Source organism: Strix aluco, chromosome 4 (assembly GCF_031877795.1).
Source record: "Strix aluco isolate bStrAlu1 chromosome 4, bStrAlu1.hap1, whole genome shotgun sequence".
NCBI lineage: Eukaryota > Metazoa > Chordata > Aves > Strigiformes > Strigidae > Strix > Strix aluco.
The window spans coordinates 46251562-46275162 of record NC_133934.1 but is presented as its reverse complement, the minus strand read 5'-3'; positions in this window follow the sequence as shown (position 1 = coordinate 46275162).

Here is a 23601-nt window from a genome sequence, read left to right as displayed (position 1 = left end):
CATCTGTGAATAGAAGGACCTGATCTAGAGGCACATTATAAAATAGTTTCAGTACATGACCTATGAAATTCTTAAGTCATTCATGTTGTTTCAGCTCATGTCCACTTTGTGTTGGTTTTCATTTAACCATCTAAACAGTTTCTTATGACAGGCAGAGAGAAGACTGTGGAAAAAGGGTGTGAAATTCTTAGTTATGACATCATGGAGGTTGCATGCTGTTCTGTGCCCACTGTTTTTCATGTTTATCAGTATAATCTCCTTGATTTCTTATTCCCCTACATATATTTGTTTTAGTCAACGATTCTCTTTCTATCCATCCTTAGATTATTAACTCTTTAGGACAGACAGCATCCTCTGTCCTTCTCCTTCTGGAGTGTTTAATCTATGAGTTATTGCTGAGACCACTCAACTGCACTGTAGCAGAACTTTTCAGATGAGTTATTCACACTGCATTACATAATGTACTAAATGCCATCTCCTGTACAAAAAGGAAATAAAAAGATATGCTTTCTTTAAGGAAGAATTTAGAATTTGATTTCAAGTTTTCTTATGCATTTTAAGGTTTGGGAAAAGAGAAAGAAGTATTTATCTAATGTTGTTATTAGCTAAGTAGGCTAACAAAATAATATATCTATTTCTCTTCCTCAGTGGCCTCATTTTATGTTCTGGCATGTGTCTTTGTGAAGTGTCAAAATCTCAGCTCACTGCACACAGGCTGATGGTAGTTACTACATCTTCAGACATGTCAAATGTAGAGAAAAAAGAGGAAAGAGTTTGAAAATGTCAGCCTACTCACAAGAACAGAACTACAGCAAGACTTTGCAAGGACACAAGCTTTTTAAACTTCAGCCTGAATTACAAAAGATATCACAGTACCTTAGGAAAAACTACTGTTACTTCGGGTTATCCATACATACACATTTTAAAGTGTCAGAAGGGCATTTCTTTGTCAGAGTTGACATTACTACATTCAAACAGAATCTGTCTCGAAGAACGTCACTAAGGACAGATCTATCGGGCTATGATTCAGTAATACTTTGTAAAGACTTGGAACAAAGGAGAAGCACTGTGATGTGATTGCTAATTTCTACTATTGAAATACATTTTTGTTATACATATGTATAATGGCCTAGAACAAGATTGCTGGCTGGGGTTTAGATCACCTCTTCATTTTTATGACAGGAGCTACCTAAAGCAAACAGATAAGTGAGGTAAAAGTGAGATGGTTCCCATTCATTTCAGCTAGACTCATTCCAACATCCTGATATGTCTTTTGGGGACTTCATAACAACAGTTGCCACTGTGAACCACATGATTTGCCATTTACAGCAAATTTGTGCTGTTCATTTTACTTCTTCAGGTGCAGAAAATGTTAAATCAGCATTAACTCCTGTGGTTTTCTATTTCTTACTATTGTATAAATCCTTCCATATGGATCTCCTAAAGGTAGTGACTGAGCAGACAAGTCTCCTGTTTGCTAAGTTAAAGAAGACATACTATCCTTAAAACTACCAGATTTTCCTTATAGAAGGCTTCTCCTTTTCCCACTATAATTTCAAGACTTCATCACTATGAGAAACATATGGGTATGTTGTTTAAACTTATGGTATACTTAGTTTTCCTCTTTCTTTTTCACTCTTAGCCACCTTCACCTGCCTAATCTTTAGTGTCCTTTCAAAACACTCTTTTTTACTGTCCACTCTCCCTGCTATGCACAATATCAATATAGTTTGATTGATAAATATGTACATGAATCTCTAATCATGCCATCAGAGTGGCCAGGTTTAGAAACAGGTATTATGAGTTGATCTAAGGTCAACAGGCAGTAAAGTCTTCTAAGCATTTTCTACCTCAAATTGGAACCAAATTCTTGACTAAATAAATACGCAGCCAAACTGCAGCTGTCAGACAAAAGAAGTGAAATGTGAGAGTGAAGGTCAACACTCTGGAGAAAATATTTTACATGGTGATCAGACAGGCCTGATCAGGAAATAACCAACTACGACAGATAAGGTGGCCTTAAACAGGCATGTTGGCAGTGAGTGATTCCTATGTTGAAGCCTACACCTGCCAGAAGAAGGAAATCAAAGTGGGGCCTCTGGATCATTTTTCTAATTGAAACAGGCATTGATAGGAAAGAGGCAAAAGCTTGTCCTTTCTGAAATCTAAGGGGCAAACTATGAACTTTCATTAACTTTATGAGTCTTTCGGAAATCTGGAATAAAATGTGCTACCATAACTTTAGCAATGTTATCGAAGTATGCAGAAAACAGTCAGATTTGAAGACAGTAAAATGTGAAACTTGAAATAATAATTGAATTTTTCTTCTTAGACACCAATAATTAGTATATTGAAAGAATAGCTGAGTCCAAATAGTGTATCTACTTTCAAACACATTTTCTTGCTACCTTAGAAATATATTTTCTTTAATATTTTTACTTTTATTTAATTTTATTGGCAATTTTACAAACATTACAGAACACCGACTTCAGGTGACACAGGAATGCCTTCCTCTGATAATTTTGTCAGACTACTACTTAGCTTGTCTAACACGTTGAGAATCAAATACCTCCTAGCTCTTGCTTCCATGGGAACCAGAATAAAAATTTCATCATGGTGAAATATGGTTTCTCAACAAAGCAACCTGTGAAACCTAAAAAGAAAAACTTTCATAACTTTTTATGACCTCAGGCTTTTCATTAAAATCTGCTTAGCCAGTCAAAACAATAAATACACATTTGTATTTTTAAACAGTGTAGAGGAACACAGTGAAATTTCCAGCTACACCTTGTCAATCAAAACAGCATATTTAAAAGAAGAGTCCATTCTCTTTCTATCTCTGCCTTCTGTTCTTCATTAATTAAGATTCTTGTCATTATAAAAAATATGGGAAAAAGATTTAAAAATCAGTAATATACTTGGATTACTTTTATATATATATATTAAGAGCAAGTTGTTAGACTCCTAAGGCTTTTTTCTAATGTCACACAGTAAATCACATTCTACCATCCTTGGGTGCAGATGAAGTCATTCTTTGTAAAAAACAAAGTAGTGTGAAGTTAATAATTTCTCATCTATATCTTGTAAATGCCACTACTTAAACTTTTCTTTCCATTTCTCTCTGGGCCTATTTTTCTTTTCTTTCAGATTTCACTTATACATAGGTGTTCACATTTCTTCACATCCTTCACCTTTTTTTATATCTCTTTAAAATTTACTTCTCTGTTTCACAGAATCACAGAATTCTTTTTATGATACTTTTATGATTCTTTAAATTACCAGTCCCTTAAAGGTTCCTGAAGTACATCAGATTGCTTATTTGAGCTCATGCTAATGACTATTTAATGATTTTGTCACTTCAAACCTTTCTTTTTGAGATTCATTCTTTTCACATGGAAGAACTTCAGCTTCCTTGCAAAGGATCTATTTTATAACTACTAGAATTAGGTGAAAAAGGATCCTCTGGGGTTAAAGTTTTTTTAAGAAAACTTTAATACAAGCAATATGTTAGAATTACAACTGTAGAAAAGATTCTACTACTTTGCTTTGGGTCTCACACAGATGGACCATACTCAGAAGTCATAAGAATTTTTTTTCACATTGTTTGTTTTTTTATGCAGGACCCAGTTGGTCTGGAAGGAAAAACATGATCTGATCATTTAATCATTCTGTGATAGGGAAGACTAACTACATCCCTCTGGGCATTGCTTCAGTCTCCCCTTCAGAGACACTATTTAAAGAAACAGTATAGAGACTATTCAAACTAAAATGTTTTTCCCCAGTCAGTAATAATGTTTAGAACCAAACCAGAATTGTCTTTGCCTCTCCTTGGCTGTGCTTCCTCTGGAGATTTTGTCTAAAATGACTCCCATCACAATGGACTTTCTCAGAAGCTTTTTTCATTCTTGCCCTGAAAGAATGTAAGAATCTTTCTCTTGGAAATCAGACATTACAATGAAAAAAAGTGTTCCTTTTCATCTCAAAGATGTTTAACTCTTTTAGCACAGTCTTTTTGTTTATTCTCCCAAAAAATCCTCGGCTTGTCCATAGCTTTGCCTGATTCTTCCAAGCCATCCTAAGCTCTTCACTACCCTGGCTCTTTGTAAATCACTTAGCGGGAGCAGTATGTATCCCAGCTAATCCTCCTAAGACCCTCATGCAAATATATTAATCATAATAATCTAGCAGCCAGTCTTCTTTCTATTTCTTTATTTACCAGGAAGAAAAACAAAGGAATAAGATCTTTCTCTTCCATTAATCTATTGCTAGGAGCCATCTCTTCTAAACATGACAGACCTTGAATTCTTTGTAGTTTCATGTTAGAAGTGAAACATGACTAGTCTGCATGCACTTTTCTCATACTTTTCCCTAGGCCCAGTTTTTAAGGCTATGTAGAGGCAATGCTGGGTCTAACTATCTTAAACCAGACAAACTCCAAGTCAGATTTAAAAAGGGGACTTTGACATTATAATCCTTAACACTGTGAATCTTCAAAATAGGCATCTAGCTCTGAGACCGTGAGTGGCAACGCTGGTACGCTCATTTGTGTTCCAGAAATGGTAAAGGGCAGAGAGGTAGGTATCCTGGACTGGCAATCATAGCAATAGGCACTGACCAGAGTCAGTCCATAGGACAGCAGCATAAGGGTTGTGTGTGAAACACTGTTCTTCACTACAAGAATGTGCTGATGCCAGGAGTGAGGGTGCTTATTCTGTGAAGAGCCTGAAGCCATATCTTTTGCTTGGAAAGTAGCATAACTGAAGGAAAAGACATGGGCAGCTGCATTATCCTTTTTATTAAAGTGGTGGTGGTGCTTTTGCTGCTTAGTTTCACCCTTAGCTTAGGTGATTAGGACATTTGTCTACGAAGGAGGAGTCCTGAATGTCAAGACCTGTTACCTTCGGATATGAATTTGATGGCTGATGAGTCTCTCTCTTGTTTCCTCTCGGTCCCTACAACTCAGGCAACCTGGGCTACACACTCCTCCATCTTCAAACTGAGGAACGGCATGGATCACATTTAAGAAGCCTCTTAAGCACGATCCTTCCATGTGAATTTTCACTGGAAATGTAAAAACATAAGGTTTGGCACGATGCTCAAGCAAAAGATCAATCTTCTTTTATAGAGCTTTGAGTCACTTCCTATAGTGTATGTTAATTATGCTCCAAAAACACTTAGAAAATTCAGATCCTGAATATAATTAAGCATGGAAATGACTGGTTTGTGGATTTTAAAGAGCATCAGACAACTATATCCTGCCTTTCTAATCAGCTAAGTCAAGGTAACACTTCTATTTGAGTACATAAAGCTCTGTTATTGTTCACAGTGAAGTTTCTTTTTTATTTTTTCCCTTCATAAATATAGGCCTTCTATAGTATCTCTTCCATCTGAAAGAGTTTAAGAGGAGGTAGGACCTGGGTTGCCTTCCCTCCCTGAATATGTCTAAATTACTTTCCCAGTGAGCTTTGGTTCAGGAACAGCAAGGTCTAGAACTACATTTTGAAAATAAATCATTAATAACTGACAGAAATCTACAAAATTAACCAAAACAAAGTGCCTCAGCATTCTTCCAAAAATATTATTGGAATCAGTTAGTTAGAAATAGTCTTCTGCTTGCAGTCATTCCACGATCACAAGAAAGGAAAGAAAAAAAAGAGGGGAAAATATGATTTTGTTATCTGAATGAAATTATACGCTTAGCTGCATTAAACAGTTATTACGCAAACATTTAAGAAAACCTGTTCCTGAAGTATACTAAATGGATGTCATATATCGTTATGCAGATTTGTTGTTTTGCAGCATGATGGAATTGCTTAATAGACCTAGGCATATATAACAGATGTTGCTATGCACTGTCCTTGAGTTATATGATGGACAAACTCCCTAAGCAAGGCACATATGTGTCATGTCAGGTAGAAGGGAATATACCCCTGCAGCTTGCTCCAGCTAAGGAAGAAAACAGATTCAAAATGAAACTTGCATTTTTATTTCTTCATTTCAGATTTTTAATGTTATGTATTTGCCAGAAACACTGATTTCATGAGGTCCTGGTATTCATTAGAAAAGTGTACCTAAATATATATTTGAATCTGTCAAAGTTATTGCACTACTATGCTGTATTTTTGATGATATTAAGTGTATCTAATCTTCACATAAGCTATTTTCACATATACTCACTTCAGAAACTGACTTCTGGGTTTCCTCTTCCTTTCATTGCTTAGAAAATGATGTATTAGCAGAATCAAGAATAGCAGTAACAATTTTAACCTTCCATTATTCACACTGATTTAAAAATATGACATTGAAAATAGATTATAGGTAAATACCTAAAAGATATTATTTTCACATTATATAATATGTTCAGGTCCTGTTTTCAGACTGTTATTCTTTCTTCATTGAGGAGGTCAGAAAAAGAAACTTGGTATTTCATGTAGTTTTGTGAGCTCATATATCCCACAGCCGGTAATTAAAACACTATATATCATAATGATCAACACAAATACAGTAGAGTAGGTCATATTAAGTAGTTGTTTTTAGAAGAACAAGTAATTATGTTACACATGAAAAATAAACAGCTATTCTGCATCAAATTTCCCAGGTCCTCTTAGCTTGGTTAACTACCAGGCACAATGGAAAGGCAGTTTGCAACACACACTCTATTCCAGAACACAGACACAACACACAATTCAGTAATAACTTAACATAGCCCTTTATGTACTTTTTTACATCCCTTTCTGATTTTCTACTATATTTTTAGAAGACATACCTAAATATTTTAAAAATAATTTTCCCTCAAAATTTCTGCACTTCTTTTCAGTCACCACATCAAATATATTTTCGAGTTTATTGCAGATACATTCTGTCTGACTTCTGGATCTCTGACAGATTTCTAGATATCTACTACATATCTTTAATAGACCTCTGGCAGTTGAGAGATTTCTGAGGAGGAAGGACTTCAAAGCAAGCTGCAAGAGGTTATTAAAAAAACAACATTAAAATGAACACGGGAATACCTGGGAAAAAGGCTTTCCTCAATTTTATTTCCTTATGGTAGCATCATGCAGCTTAAATGATGCTCTAAACATCTTAAGAATTCATAAAAGGAAAAACAATAAAACCCCCAGAAACTATATTAAGCAATATTTTCAGTCCTTAAGTTTTTTTGATGACAAAAAATTTTGGGGTTTATGAGATAAATTAAGATTAATTAGGTTATCATTTGGGGGATTGCCATATGATATCAATAAATAATTTCTTGGCAAGCTACTGCTATCCCTTAAAATATATAAACATATGTCAGGTACTCATACTTAAATCCATATCATTCCACTCTGAAGTATATCCATAATAATTAACCACCTAGAGTTGGCTGATAATAGTTTCAGCATGACTGATTATGAGCATTTCAAATATACATGCCACAAGAAGCATAGGAATATTTTGCTAACATATTGGTGAAAATTTTCCCACCTGCATCACAGAATCCATTTTTTCAGACTTCAAGAATAGTCCCCATTTCAATGAAGGTTTTTTGGTCACAGTAGGTGTCCACAGCATTGTTAGTCCTGCTGAGTGAAATAGCTATTAAAACAAAACAAAACATTTTCCATCATTGCTGCTGTCTTTATATAAATCTGAAACCTAGAAAGAATTTCAGTATACCATAACACAGCAGTCAGGGTTGGGATAAAATAAAACAAAAAGACAGAAAGAATTTATTCATTTAAATAGCATTTTCATTCTTCAAAACTCTTAGAATCTGGGGAAGGGGATGTTGTTTCTCTGGAAATAACAACAGAAAATTTTGACAGGGTATCTTTTCACTTGAATTCCTAAACTGGCTGGAGAAGACAACACAGTTTGAAGATAGTTCATTTTAGTTTTGAGCCCTTGTAAGTCATCCCTGGCTGAGGAAACTTGGACAAGTGTGGCCAGAGCTTGTTCTCAGAGCTGAATGCAAACACACTTTTGCCTTCAGCTACCCTATCCATCCCATGAAGCAATCAATGACAAGGCAAGAGGCTGAATTAGAATTCAAGTCCACTTCCAGAGTCTCTTTCCCTGAGCATCAGTCCCCAACTATTTGATGTTATGCATAAGCCTAAGCACAGGTTGGCAACAGTGAATCTGTTTTGGTAGCTTATGACAAATTGAACAGCTTGGATATGATTTCAGAATAGAAGCTTATTTTTATAACTGTGCCTTCACTTCTTTTTTCACATCTACGGTGGCAGAGCAGAGTGAGCCTTTGCGTATAAATGTATATAATTTCAGTAAACCTACAACTTTGGGCACAATCTTTATGCTCAATACTTACTTTAGTTGTGGTAGCTAACATTGTTGTTATTGATTTCTAGAACTGGAAAACTATCAGTTGTTTTGGGTTTTTTTTTCACTCACAAGCCTACTGGGAACACTGTATGTTATCATTTACATTCTGTTCCATGTACTAGTATAGCTGGTGACTTCTTATAGAGAATTACTTTCTGCACTTAGGGGAAGAGATAGGTCAGATGCACTTCAGCGAAACAAGAGTTTAGAAGAAGAAGAGATTGTGTAGGGTCAGAAATGAAAACATTGTAATCAGCAGACTGCTTCTGCCATACATCTGACCTGTGCCAAACTTCTTGCCAGCATCCAACAGAAACTTCTGCATCCTAAAATATTTGTTCTCCACACTGGGTTTTTTTCAGTTTCACTACTGTAATTTAAGGGGTTTTTTTACTGTAAGTGTGAGAAAAGTGATATTTAATGCTTTAATATGTAGTACTTTCTATGTTGCACTTTGAAAATGTAAAGCTAGCTAGACAAAACTCCCCTTTATTTATCAGCAAGGCCCATATCAGCAACCTTGATTCAGAGTGGTCAGAACTGTGATCATTAAAAAGCCATCATCAGAGGCAAGGAGATCAGGAACAGAACCATGCATACATACCTAAAATGCTAGTATAATTTTTCACAATTATCACAAATACAACAGAGTCGCTTTTAAAAATACTTAAAGTCCAGGATTCCCATGTTTTAAGCTATGTGCAGAAATGCTTTGCGCTACTGACTGCTTTACTAGCCACACCTACGCTACTGCAGAAAACACAAATGCTGATTAAGGCACTGCTGTACCTTTCACTGCAAATAGAACACTTCTAAGAGTGGTATGTGTCCCTGCTGCTGCTGTAATAAATTGTCTCTTCAAATGAATGAACTATCAGTACACGTCAGCTGTATTTGCATTTATCAGCATCAAAGATCTTTTCATTAAGTTGTGTTCATAGTACACACGCTAAAATACGTTTTTCATCTGTCATTACATAGTTTTAGCTTTGCATCAATATTTAAAATTCTTAAAAGGCAGAAAAAGGTGTTTAAACTGTCATCACCATAAATAAATCACCCAACAGAAAGCCTGCAGTAAGGGTGAAGGATGACATCATTCCTTCAAGAAAACTCTTCAAAAGAACCAAGATACATTCTTATCTGAAGGCTATTCCTGCCTTGGAAAAAAGCTTAGATGAAACTCTGGAACCTTCCAGGACAAGATAAGCCTTTAAGATGAGTTCATCTAAAACCTACCCTTTACTATACAAGCTTTCAGAAAGTTGTCAAAGTTTATAGCTCACAGAAATAGGACAGAACAGGACTTCCATTAACAGATCCAACAGAGAGCAAATTGAGTGACCCAAATACCATCACAGGGACAAAGACTGACAAATGCTTTCTGGTTCTCTGTATTTTGATAGGGGACAAATAATAAAAAGTTCTATATCTCTCTTGGCCATCTTCATCTTTCCTGAGGAAAAGGATATCTACCCATGACAACTGACTGCATTTATACTTCCTTGGAGGGAGGGAAGAAGAGAGTTAGTAACACCACTGTTATTCCATCCTAATCTCCAGCTTTACGTTAATCAACCTTTTCTGTGGTACAGTAGTTGCCATGGTAAAACTGTTATCTGAATCCCTGATGTTATGCCCTCTCTTCCTGTTTCTCCTTCCTTTCTCTTCCCTGCAAAATGTCGCCAATCTCTGATTTTTGCTTTGCCTTCGAAAATAGCAAAAAACATCATCAATGAAAAAAACTCTCAGTTCTGTTCTACATTTGGGCAAGTTGTCACATGCGAGATGTTACATACTGTAAATTCTGGAGCTGCTTCTGTCTATTCATGAGATGTAAAACAATACCTCCCATAACATATGTTGCTACTTACAGGTCATTTTTTTTTGACAGGTTTATCTGTTTCCCACAAATAAGTGAAGACTTCTACAGTGACATTAAAATGGCCATGCAGAATACCTGACAGGGAGTCCTAGCACAGAAGTTAACAGTTATGTGGGCAATATTCAGACTAATAGCAAAAGAATCAGTTTTCTTTATTTCATATAACTTTGTCTGCTTCAGTCTACAACAGTGACTCAAGATTAGCTTTAGATAAGTGTTTTCCATAAGCCATTCTCATCAGTGACTGGTCTCCCAAACTACAAAGGACTAGTTTTCTCTGAGAGTCTTATTTCAAGCTGTAACCATGTTTCAATTATTTAGAATGAAATAGAGACATATTCCAGAAGATTAGTACCTATTAAATTTGCAAAACATTATAAATATATTCTCTTCTTTCCAGCTCATTTCTTCTTTGGTCAGACTTTGGTCAGTTGCCATACTTCACAAATGCAGATGAGAAAATTTACAGGCTTTACATGATGCTTGACTACAGTCAGGTCTTCAGGCTGTTGGGCATAGGTATGATTAGCTTTTTATCATCATTCAGAATGTCATAACTGACTTATCTATTTATTTCTGTGTGCCTGAAAAAGCTCTAAATAATCATAAAATCCACTCTTAAATCTCACAAACATCTGCAAATAGGTGAACTGTTACATTAAGTCCACCTGACCCAAATGACATGCAATATGAATATAACATGATTTCAAAGCTGAGATTTAAGCATCATACACATAGGATTATGAATGACATTATTTTATTAAAAATGTCACTATTTCCAGTGACATTATTATTTTTAGTGACCTGTTATGATAATCAGAACATCTCCCTAGGACCAAAAATACATTGAGCAAGTAAATCTGAAATTAAGGAAAAAGCAATTGTAGATAATAAAAATGAAATAGAGTGTGATAATTTTCTTTTATAGGGTATTTTGAAGAAGAATTAAATGTTTGAGAAATGCATAATATAGAAGTAAGGATTGCATTTGTATAAGGAAGACCAGTGTGAAATTATGCTGAGTATAAACGGAGAAGGCTGTAGCTTATAGAACGCTGCAGAGAATGTTATATATAGAAATATTAATTTATGCTCTGCTTAGGAATTTCTGCCTTAAATATTACTATGCCTTGTAGAAGACGAACAAATTTGATAATGCAAGTGATAAAAACAGTTGTGACTGTTTAAGAGATTGTCTTCCACCATCCTATCTGTAGCGTGTTGCTCCGTTATTACCTAAGTTTAAGGTGAGTGGAGTTAGTCTGAAGAGACACTAAAAGTGTTTTGAAGCAACTTGGCCAACTTTGCATGATAGCAGATAACGAATGTTCATAAACCTTCCAGCTGAGTGGTGGTACCAATATCCTTCAAATGAAGGACAAACCCAAACACACTGTGGCTAGTTAACACATTTAATTGACACAGGATGTTTTGTGGTGGATCAACCCTTTCTGAGATTACATGAAATTTCCTGATAAATAAAGATGAAAAGGTGACTGTTTAGAATTTTGATCAAGTAACTTTGAAAGAGATTTTCTGGATTGTTTAAGTGAAAAGATGCCCTCATTTTAAAGCAACTGAAAAATGTACCTTTATTCACAGAACTTCTTTTGAAATGAAAGACAGTAAAAAGAAGAAAAGCACAATGCAAGATATGTTTCATAGACAAATCAATATGTTCCCAGTTAAGTATTTTTTAATTTTATTTTTTATTAATCCATATCCTTTGTAAATCTTTATCATTTCCTCTATTGTATTTGCATTCTACCTTAAGCTTCTTTTTTTTTGGTCATCTTACCCCTTTGGCTTAGTCATGGAAATCTGACACTTAAATTCATTTCAATCATTTAAAATGTATGCTGTTCCAGGTCTGGTAGCAGCATGGAGAGAAATATAGCATTTGAATTAGCATAAGGAGAAACTATTAAACTCAGCAAACTACTTATAATAATACAATAAAATTTTCTCCAAGCAGCAGTCTGGAGGAAAATGCTGTTTCATACCTTAATTTGTCATTTCAACCAGTAAACTTTAAACACTGATAGAAGGTTCTTATGCTACAATGTAGGTGGTACAGACTGCACGTAGGTATGATGGTTTTTCAGCTAAGAAACATTTTTTTAAAAACATAATCTTTGAAACATTATATATTATGCCTTCTTTTCTCTTAGTTTCTCTTTCTCCTATTGTATATTTCCGATACATCACTTCATTCTGTGAAGCCTGTTGGAGTTTATAACTTCCAAGCTTAAGTCCATACAAGAAATTAAGCAGGCACAATCAAACAGATATTTAGTTGAACATTTCTGTAAATATTATTTTATTTTTATAGATATATTTTATGCATATAAATTATAAATATAGTATAAAGTAATATATATACACTTAATATACCTATACAGTAATAAATTTCTTAGTAAATGTATAGTTTGGTTTCAACTGAAGTTGAGTACATGTTCATCCATAGTAATAATACTACTATGAAACCTGCTGCAGCCTGCTACCCTAGTCTTAAGGGCTGAATTTCTTTCTTTATTATTCCACATACATATTGTTTTCAACTGAAAAGACCATAAAGAAGTTTTACAGCTTTTTGTGCATTTTCATCTTCGAGTTTAGAAGTGTTTGTACAACAAATCAGGAAAATGTCTATGGGAGCTAACATTACCTCCTGGATTAAAAATTATTGGTATAGTTTCTTTTTAACTATAATATATACTTACTAAATTAAAATCTCATTTTATTTTGCCTGGCCATGTATCTTTTGATCCCTGCTCAGCTGGAGGAAACCATTTGATTACAGCCCATCTCCACTTCCATTTGACCACTAGCTTTGGAAAAATAACACGATAATAGGAACTTTGTACACCACTAAATATCCACCCAATGTATAACTATGTTTTACTCACGGAAAATAATAAAAGGAATTGTAAGACTTTTGGCCAACTTAGACTTAGCTACAACTTGATTTTAAAAATTTACTTTGCTTACGTGCATGCGGTGAATAAATCAAGAACCGTTATTTCAAACAGTATTCTGTACACACAGACAGTAGACAAGTACAGAAAGTTACACTACTCTTTTTTGATATATTTGAATGACCAATAATCCCTTCCCAGTTCATGTCAAAACAGAAGCTATTCAAATTATATAAGTATGGCATAAAATAAACTTTGCTTCTAGTCTGATATAGTCCTTGTATATAACCTCAGAACAAGGATTTTGTGATGTTTAGGAGAAAAAACAAGAGCATGCTGGATCAAAGGAGAAACAAGTAGCCAAGTAGAAGGGGAGGTAAGGCTGTGGAAGGGAAATGGAGGATTCTCTGAAGAAAAGAAAGAGAAGAGGAGTCTGGGGAATGAGGCACAGCAGATGCTAACAAACATGCGTGATCTCCAACTGCTAGGGGAAGGAAGAAAATAAGAGAGCAGAGAATGAGGGTAATTTGTAACACTGGAAGAAAAGAGGTAGCAAAATGCATAGAAAAAGATCTCTCACAGTGTTATTTATACAAAAAGTAGGGCCAAAAGTCATGCTCGACCTTTTATCAAAATATCTTGAATAATACATATCAGCAAATCGTAGCAAATGTAAATTACTAAGAATTTTTCAAACTGATGAGGTGTTTGGTGTATTTGGTGTGTTAACAGAAAATTAAAAACTGCAATATTGAGTCTGTTGCCCATTAATCTTCTAATATTTTCCAAAGCTTTTGGAAAAGCATTTCCAAAGCATTTGGGTCTAATATTTTCCAAAGCATCTGTTATTATGTAAAAATGTATACATAGATTCTTACCTCCCCTCCGGTACTGGTTATGAGTGGTTTGTAAGGCTCTCTAAAGTGGGAGGTTTCATCCAGACCATCATGTTTGATAGTCACTGACAGGATTTCATTCTTCTCTGTGGATTTGCCTAAGCCACTTTTTAGCCTCTATACATTTTGACCTTTACCACATCCTAAGCCAATGAATCCTGCAAGTTGGCTTTGTGTTATATGAAACAATACTTCCATTTGTTTTAACTTTACTGCTTATTTCATACATTTTACTACGCAAAATTACATTCCTACCTTCCTTACTCATTACAGTATTAACATAGTGTTGGAAATAAGCCTTAAGTGGCAGAGAAATATATTAGAGGCTCTAAAAGAGGAGCATGATTGTATTTTTCTATTTTTATCAAGTCCAATATATAATAAAAATTATCTTTGAAGAACAGAGATATTGCTCAGGCTTGTTACCAAGTTCATATACAGTGGAATCTAGAAGTTTCAGATAATTATGCTTGGCTATAGGAACATTGATTTCTGATAAATATTATTTGTGTCATTGACTTAAGGAGCATAATGTATGAATTCCTAGATGTTGTGGCAAAGATTATCAACATGTTATTTGGAGCTCTTTCTATACTTCTGCTTTTCAGCAAGAATAAATTTAATGAAAAACCTGTTCCAACTGTCTTTATATCACTGTAAAAGTATCACATACATACAATTTTTAAGCACTAGCTAGAATCCTTGTAGACCATATTCAACTCATGTTAAATTAAAAATATTAGGAAATAAACATTTCTATGCTACTAAAACTCTTCAAAGTATTTTTTTTTCCCAGAGGCAGTACCTGTTCAAGTGATGTCTGAAAACATTTACAAGATGCTAAAGAAATTGTGATTGGAATGAAAGTATGCATCTTCAGTCTGCACTGACAAGTATCTTTGGGTTTAAACCTTTCCAACATTTAAAGGTATTCACAACAAAGTTTTGTTTACTGTAGCTCCAGTGCAGCATATTACACATGATTTTGGGCTAACATACAATTGTCAATTAAGACAAATAAATAGTCGGTCTTCTGGTTTATATAGATATATATACACATGTGCGTGTGCGTGTGTAGCAAACAAGAGGATATTTACCTAAAGTGCTTTTTGTGGATGGATGGATGAATGAGTGTATTTGTTGACACACACACACACACACACATATTGACAATTTCTGTAAAATGTAGATGCTTGTGTGTATATTATAATGAACTTGTATATTTTTAAAACATTTGCACAGATTTATAACAAGAAATAGAAATATTTCATCCTAAGGCAGTTCACCACCACAAATATACTTTTATTACCCTGGATGAAATATTGTTTTGTCACAGGGGATATTGTATATTTGTAGTTGAAAATTATGTTTCTTTAAAAGGAATGTAACTTCACTTCTGTAAAGTATTAAACAGTCTAATGCAGGTGAGAATACCCTCACCGCCCCCCCATTCCCCCACTAAAAAACACCAACCAACAAACAAAAAACTAGAAACCTGTCATAAAATAAACACTCAGTAAAACAAAATAAAATGAAAGTGAAATGTCTGCCATGGGATGAAAGAACCAGTGTAATGGTAGTTAAAGTATAATATGTTTAAGCCTGGGGATATAGTGAAGTGCAGCTGTGTCATTCCTTGAATAAAAACAAACTAATAGTTGTGCTATACAATCATAGCTTCAGGGTTTTTAGAAGCAAGTGAGATTACATCAGTTCTTATGTGCCATTCAAGGTCTCATATCATGGTCTCTAGCTGATCTTTTCTTTGGATTAAGAGGCTCTCTTACTCACAAGTGCTGTTAAGTATTCCAAATGTAGTCTTTACTTTTCTAATTAAGAATCATAATTTGTGAAGTTTCTATGGGGGTTTTTGTTTTGGTTTTTTGGTTGGTTTTTTTTTTTTTTTTGGTTGGTTGGTTTTAATTCACACAGGATCTGAAACCACACACAGTGATACATCTTATCTTCCATAACTTCCCATCCTGCTTGAAAGCATTCATCCTACTTTTGCAATACTGCTGGGCAACTAATATTTTGCATTCTATCAAACGGTATTACCTTTTTAGAATGCAATAAGGATAAGGGAAATAATTGTGCCACAAAGAAAGCTGCTCTAGTAATTGGTGTTAAAGGTGACATACACGAAAGCTTGGATATGGTTATGCCAAGGACTTCCTGAGCTATCTGGAACAAGTTGATGGAGACAGAGTTGTATTTATAGGTTGCCACTGAGCAACTAGTAACTGCCTCAGCCTTAGAGCATGGAGCTGATCACTACATTTTACCCAGAGTTACAATCTCTCCACCCCAAACTCTGCTAGAGGAGAGACAAAACTACCTTTTTATAAGTGAACTGAGTCAGAAGATACTTTCACAGAAAATTACCCTCTCACCTAAAGCAGCTTGAACACACTTATACGTTTCTCCCGGGTGAGCACAAAAGATGTGTCAGAGCTTGTGAGAGGTAACTGTTCTCTCACTCTCTCCAGACATCCACCTTTTTATCTGCTTTCATCTTTTCTAGATGAAGAGGTGCTTTTCATTTACATTAAGTCTACAGTTATGATCCTCTACTCTGTCATAATTTTTAAGTTAGGTGTTAGTAAAACAGGAAAAAGGACTGCATGTATAGCTAGGTAGAATACTTTTGCTATGTGCTAATACCATTTACACTATCTCATGTTGCTGTAATATGTTGTGTAGAAGCCATCTCAAATGCATGAATTTGAATAAAAAGAATAAGTCTGGGGACATGAAAGACAATGTTTAGTCATGAACAATGCTTTCTATTCTCAGGATATGTTTTAATTTTATGTTACAGAGGGCAATATTACAGTAGACCCCTGTTAGACATTGTGGAGAGAGAGAGAGAGAGAACAGCATGTTCCATGAAGAACCTGACAAGTAACTTTGTAAGAAGAAAATAATATGTTAAATTGAAATACTTTTTTTATTTTCAAAATCATGTTTATTTTAACTAATTTTATTTTTGTAGTGACATTAGCTTTAGAAAGGGAAAAGAATATGACTGCCTGTTAATCAGCAAGAGCTAGAAGCACAGTGTTAATGCTCCTAATAAATGATATTAGAGAAAACTGGAAATGTCTATGTTCCATCAATAATACTATACAACATTCAAGTGTCATATACATACTTTAAAAAGGCAGAAAACTGTAATTTCTCAGCATACATTCACTATTAAAATGCAAATTGTGCATTGACAACATATTTAACAGCTCTTATTGCTTCTGTTTAGGAGAAAAGTGATTATGTTTATACCGTGGAGGGAGAGCTTTTCCAAATCATTGTCTATGATTTTCCTTAAGAACTGAGCTAAGTAAAACATAGTATCACTATTTTATAAAATCTAATGATATGCTCATTATAATTTGTAAAACAAGTTCAATCTTAATTTTTCTCCCCTTATTTCAGGCTCTGCTTATTAGTGTTATTATTGTTATGATAAAAATCTTCCTTCTAAGTATCATGAACTAGCTTAAAATTGTGCAGAAGTGTAAGCTGTAGTCCTATTTTTATGGTAACATTTTAATTGTCCCCTGAATTTTAAACTTCATCTAATTGCAGAGAGCAAAACCATGAGTGGTCTAAAAGCCAATGTACAATGTTGAATCAGTTAGGTGAAAATATATTTACTGCAACTGGTTTTGAATCCTATTCACAGAAAGCACACACATTCTTTTTTGCTGAACCAAGTCTAGTACCTCCAGTTTAAGTTTTGTTATCTCCTCCAAATATCCAGGAAGAGTTGTTCCATAAAGAAACAGAAAATAAACAAGTGAAAGTGAGCTAGTCCAAGTTATTTCCATTTCATTCCCTTGATTTTCTCCAAATAAACAGTCCAACTCTTTAAACACTATAAGTTAACTTTAGGATGTGATCTGCATTTCATATTTGAATTTGGAAACAGCAACATATATTTTCTAAGTTTACAAACTTTTGCAGAAATTCTGTAAGGCTGTACGCCAGACTTTTCATCCATGCAGGTGAGTAAGAAAAATAAACTGTTTGTGCAACATCATTGGATTTTTTCCATTGCTGTTAGGAATAAGAGCAGAGAACCACCATATTCAGAAAATCCTCCCCCAGAGAAAGAAAATTAATAAAATAATAAAACTGCAGACAAATTCAATAGAAATGTTCTCAAAATTAACAAAAACACTGAATATACAATATTATGAATGTTATATGAAAATGACACAGCCACAGAAAAAATATGTAAAGTTCAAGATGTACCCCTTGCCTGCCCTATTCCAAACCTGCTTGATGGTTTGGAAAGCAAACAGATTCTGCTGTTCACCCACCTCATGCACAATTGGACTCACATTGTCTGTTACTGGCAATTTTACTTCAAGGGAACTAGGGCACCTTGACTCCTAGACAGACACCAAACCCTTGCTCAGGGTTAGAAGGAAAAATGATGAGGTTTTCCTATTTATTATTTTCTTTTCCTCTCTGACTCCTTTTCTTTTTCTTGGTTATTTATAGTTTATTTAATACTGATGTAACCCAACTAAATAGCATTTTTTGATCTACAAGATACTAAACATATTGCTTAGACAGATTTATGATTTCTACTTGTTTTAGAGAATGATTCAGTCTACAAAAATTAAAACATGCTCTTCTGACCCTCTTGTTATCATTGGACTGTATCTTAATATACAATGAAATGTAATTTTTTTAAAAGTTCTTATTTTTCTAATAAGTGTTCCCTGCAACAGTTTTAACAGCAATGACAACTCAATTTAATTTTTTCTTCCTCTATTACTTATCTTCTTTAACTATACTCTGACAGTCATTTACAGGGAGATTCCATGCAGCAACTGAAATTTTCTATCTTTCACTATTCAACTAAACCATTCTGTAGAACCATGAAAAGGGGTAATTTATGCCAAATATTTACAATTCAGTGAATTTCTGTAGGGAACCATCAAACAAAAAAAATGTCAAAGAAAAACCTAGAAGAATGTAGTTTATGAATTTATTGTAAGGTTACTGTTCTCAGTCTAGAGTGTAAGTTCTTTATCCGTCTAGAATAGTACTGTGAGTACTGTTTCTCGAGTTTGTTTTGCTTTGTGGGTTTGGGTTGTTGTGGGTTTTTTTGTTTGTTTTTCTCCAACGGTGAAATTAAGTTCTTAACTGAGATTTTGAGCTTTACAAAATATGCTTTTTCAGAGTGCTCTCCTGACCACCAGGTACTAGTATTGATTGCTTCTGTGTAACTGGCTTAATCTGTAGGAATAGAAGCTGCAAGAGTACAAAACAAGCAAAGCACTCAAAACTATGAAGGGTATGTTGGAAGGGGATTACCACTATAACATTTGATAAAAGACTTACAAAATAGCTTGAGAAAAGGATACAAATGTAAGAGCAAGCCAAAGAAATAAAAGTGTACAGTATTAATGCTTCATTAGAAAAACTGCCCAGACACCTCAATTTTAATTGTAATTCATCTTGTAGAAATTATTTCCAGTAAGGAGGAGAATTTCAATGCTAGTGTATGCAGAAATCCACCACCATAAAATCAGGCTTACTTTAGCTGGAAGTTAAAATGAATTTGTATCATTTCACTAACTACATTTTATTAATAACACATAACCTCCCAGTGATTCAAGTCATGCCTTGTCAAATAAGTAAAAGGTATGCTGATGTAATTTTAAGGAAATCAAAGGATTAAATAGAAATAAATCAATAAAAATAAATCAAATATCCATCAGGAAATATAGTGTTTTAATGAACAGTAGAAAACTGTACTTGCTCACTTGGCCATCCTTTGATCAAATCAATGTCTGTGTTCCAAAGTATATACTTGTCCTTTCCTCAAGGAGAGGCTGGCTCCAGCAGAGCCCTCTGGAAAGTGAAGAGGCCACTCATGTCCCCAGGGAGCTGCTGAGTTGATACTCAGGGCAGGAAAGGCTGCAGAGCTGGTAAGCGAGATCCAGCACAGAGGCTGGAGCTCATGTAGAGGCTAAGAGGTTGCAGAGAGGAGGAGTCCTGCAGCAAGGCCACAAACACAGTGGAAAGAGCTTCTCTGGGACAGAAGAAATGAACAAATTTTGCTGTTCAGAAAGTAGCAAGTTAATTGAACTGAAGCACAGAATTAAGTTCCAGTCTACAGGGACACAATGGACAGCAGAAGATTAATGTACTAATCTCTCCATTTCTGTCTGTTTGTTCATTGCTCTGAGGTCTTTTGATTTTTAAAGTTAATACTCTCTTTTTTACATTTGTATTTTTGAATAAAAGTTATTTTTTAATCTAAACCCTTTTGGTTGCTCTGGGGAGTTTCTCTAGGAGGAAGTTCAAGCAAATCTGTTCTGCAGCAGTGACTAAATCATTATCCCAGTTTATATCTGCACAGATACAGAGCAAGGCTACAGCTGTAACATTGTGCTCACAAAGGATCAAAAAAACCCCATATCCCTTATGAAATGACAACAGTGAAGATAAAGACTAGCAGAATGTTTCTGTAGGTGATGTGATGCTCAAGTAAAATGGCAATTTCACCTCCACTGTCATGAAACAAGGAGACAGAGTAAAAATCTACATACACCTCACTCTCTTTAATTGTTTCCGTCTTATTCATGTTATTTCCAGGGTGGCTAAAATATCATTTGTAGTGTTTTCCTACTTTTCATACTGAAAATAAGACCGTTAGCACTTTCATTGCTCTGTAAATATTTTTTTACAAATATCACTCTGATTTAAATCCTAAAATGTTGGTCCCTTTAATACATTACTAATGGATTTCAGCTTCTTGAACAGATATATTTCTGTAAGTTTTTTATGCATTTGATGTTAGTTTCCAGCTTGTTAACATCACTTTCTTAAGTGTTGTCTGATTTCCAATATTTTCCTTATCTTCTTCTAGTAACTTCATTTCATCTTCAGTGAAGTTGCTAAGCCCTGATCATATTTTGATTCTATTGTTTTAGTCCACAGTAAAATTCATTTTTATCCATCCATTTTCTGCTGTATTTCTTCATCATCTAATCTTGCCCAACAAACACAGAACCATTTTTACCTGTGTTTCTTTTCTCTGCACAAACAGAAATAATCCAGATTTTGGTTTAACATCAAAGATATGAAAAGTGTCTTTCTGCTGTGTACATACTTGTTCTGGATTTTGGTCTGCTTTAATATCTTATTGCTCCAAATCCCTTCTCTTTCTCTCTTTTAAAAAATTAAAATATGGTATGTCAACTGATGTCCCTGCCACTTCTTGTTAAAGAATTCAGGAAAATGCTATCTACTTTTTCTTACTTTTTGAAGAAGAGTTTTTGCTTTGAACTCTTGACCTCTGTAGAAGAATATCTCCCTGTGGGCTTCTTTATTTCTTTCCAAAAGTCTACTCCAAACTCAAAATCAAGTCATCCCCAATTAAGTGGTATAGCTGGGTAATCTTTTGGTATTCAGCACTGTACTTTCTCTATGGAAATTAAGAAATTTTTATAATCTTGCTAAGTAAAATTTACCATGCTAGCAACCTAAAAAATTACACTGACATAATTCTTCAATTATCTCGTTTACTCTTTTCCTATAACAAGGCTACTTTGACCACTTGTTCTTTTCGTAAAGGTTGTATGTTTAAATTAGGTTATTCTTTCCTTGTTGGTGAGCTGTGGGAAGTAGTATCAATTGCCACCACAGCACCATTGTTTTGTTAGGTGCAGTACAGGGAAAGACTAGAGAGACAGTGTATTGCCCCATTGTTTTTCAAGATAAAGACGTGGCATATGGATAAATGTCATCAGGTTATAAAGGAGTAGCAAACTGTTTTCTTCAACTGAACCAACAAATGATCACATGTATCCTCTTCATATTTCCAATAATGTCATGCTTTTCTCTCACTGATGTTTCTTCCTCTTTTAGTTTAGTTTGTGTATTAAAATAACACCTGGCAATCGAGAGTGTAGTAAACCCCTCTTTAGCATATGCTTGTATTCTCTTCTTTCCTTGTTCCTAGAATAATTTATCCCCAATCAAAAGACTCTACGTTTACTCAAATAAAGCTTTCTCCTGAGTGACTTTCTTCATTGATATCCTTACTTCCATATTTAGAGTTGGGTATAAATGTATATGACTAGCTTTACTCAATCTAGTTAAGCATTTTCATTTCTTGATTGGCCTTTAGCTTTATGACTTAGATTGCAATATTAAGTGCAGTTGTATAAAAGAGAAATTCCCCTGAATTTTGGTAAAGACACTGATTTGATGGTAATTGAGATAAAAGTCTACTTCAGGAAGTAAATAATTTTATTACTGCTAACAGAACTTAATGAATAGGGAAGTAAACAATCTTATCTAAACTATTAAAATAATTTACTGCTATAAAGAAAAGACATTGAGAACCTGTAGGAGATGGTGATAAAACTTTCTGCAACAGTAGTACAAATCAAAAACAGAAAGAAAAATAAGTAACAGGATAAATCATGCATACTGGGATCTACTTTTTTTCCCCTCTTGTTTGAGATTAATGTTTTATATACCTTCACCATAACATGTCAGGACAACTACTGTAGTAAGACTTGAACTGAAGCTAAATCAACTATAATTTGAAATTCCACAAACATTCAATTTCTTCTAATAGACTAAGAGTCAACAAGAGCCACAATTGTAAGTTACAGAACCAAAAATGAGAGGGAGAGCAGGCGTATTTAACAACCTCACCTGTAAAGGCTGTTAAGGGATGGAATAATTACAGAGCAGGTAAGTGGTGGCATGCGCTGGGAAAGAGGAAGGTTCTAAATGTAAAAATTAAACATAGATGGCAAAAGTAGAGCTAAGTTTCCATCACGGTTTTCCTAAGAGAACAAGAAATAAATGCTGTGCACAAAGTTATTAAGTACAAGGTTATAGCCATGGACACACACAGTAAAAATAGCTGCAGATAAATCAGAGTTGTACAGATGCAATCTTAAAGGGATGATTTTAACATGTTTTGTGAACTTTCATACTACTCTAATGGACTTTCTAATGAAAATCTACTTTTTATTAAAAAATAATGAAAGCAGGGATTTAATAGAGGAAATGAATATCATAGATATGAGTCTATTAACAGCAACTTGAACAAACTGAAAAAAAAAATCATTCGAGCTTAAAAAGAGACTTTAAACTTGTCATACATCTGTCCTAGAGAGAAGTCCTACTACTTTTTTTTCAGTGAAGTCTGGTAATATTTATGACTCTTGTTTCAATTCTAAGATTCTTCTTTTTCTATATGATCCATTATATTAAAAAGTGATTATGATGCTGTGATGTTAAAAAATTATTAAATTCTAAGTATATGTAGTTTCCTCTGCAGTTTAAAGTACACCAAAGCATAAAAACGTCTAACACTAACATATCACAAGGGAATAGATATTTCATTGCACCCCTCCATGGTGGAGAGCTGCAGAGGGAGATGAGAATTAACAGTATTAAGACATATATTTTCTGCTTAGTAGTCAGCGATCACATTTTTGTAGGGTTTGAATAGCTAGAGTTCGAGCTATCTAATCTAAGAAAAAGATAACATATTCTGCAACTAATAACATAATTATGCAAGTTGTAA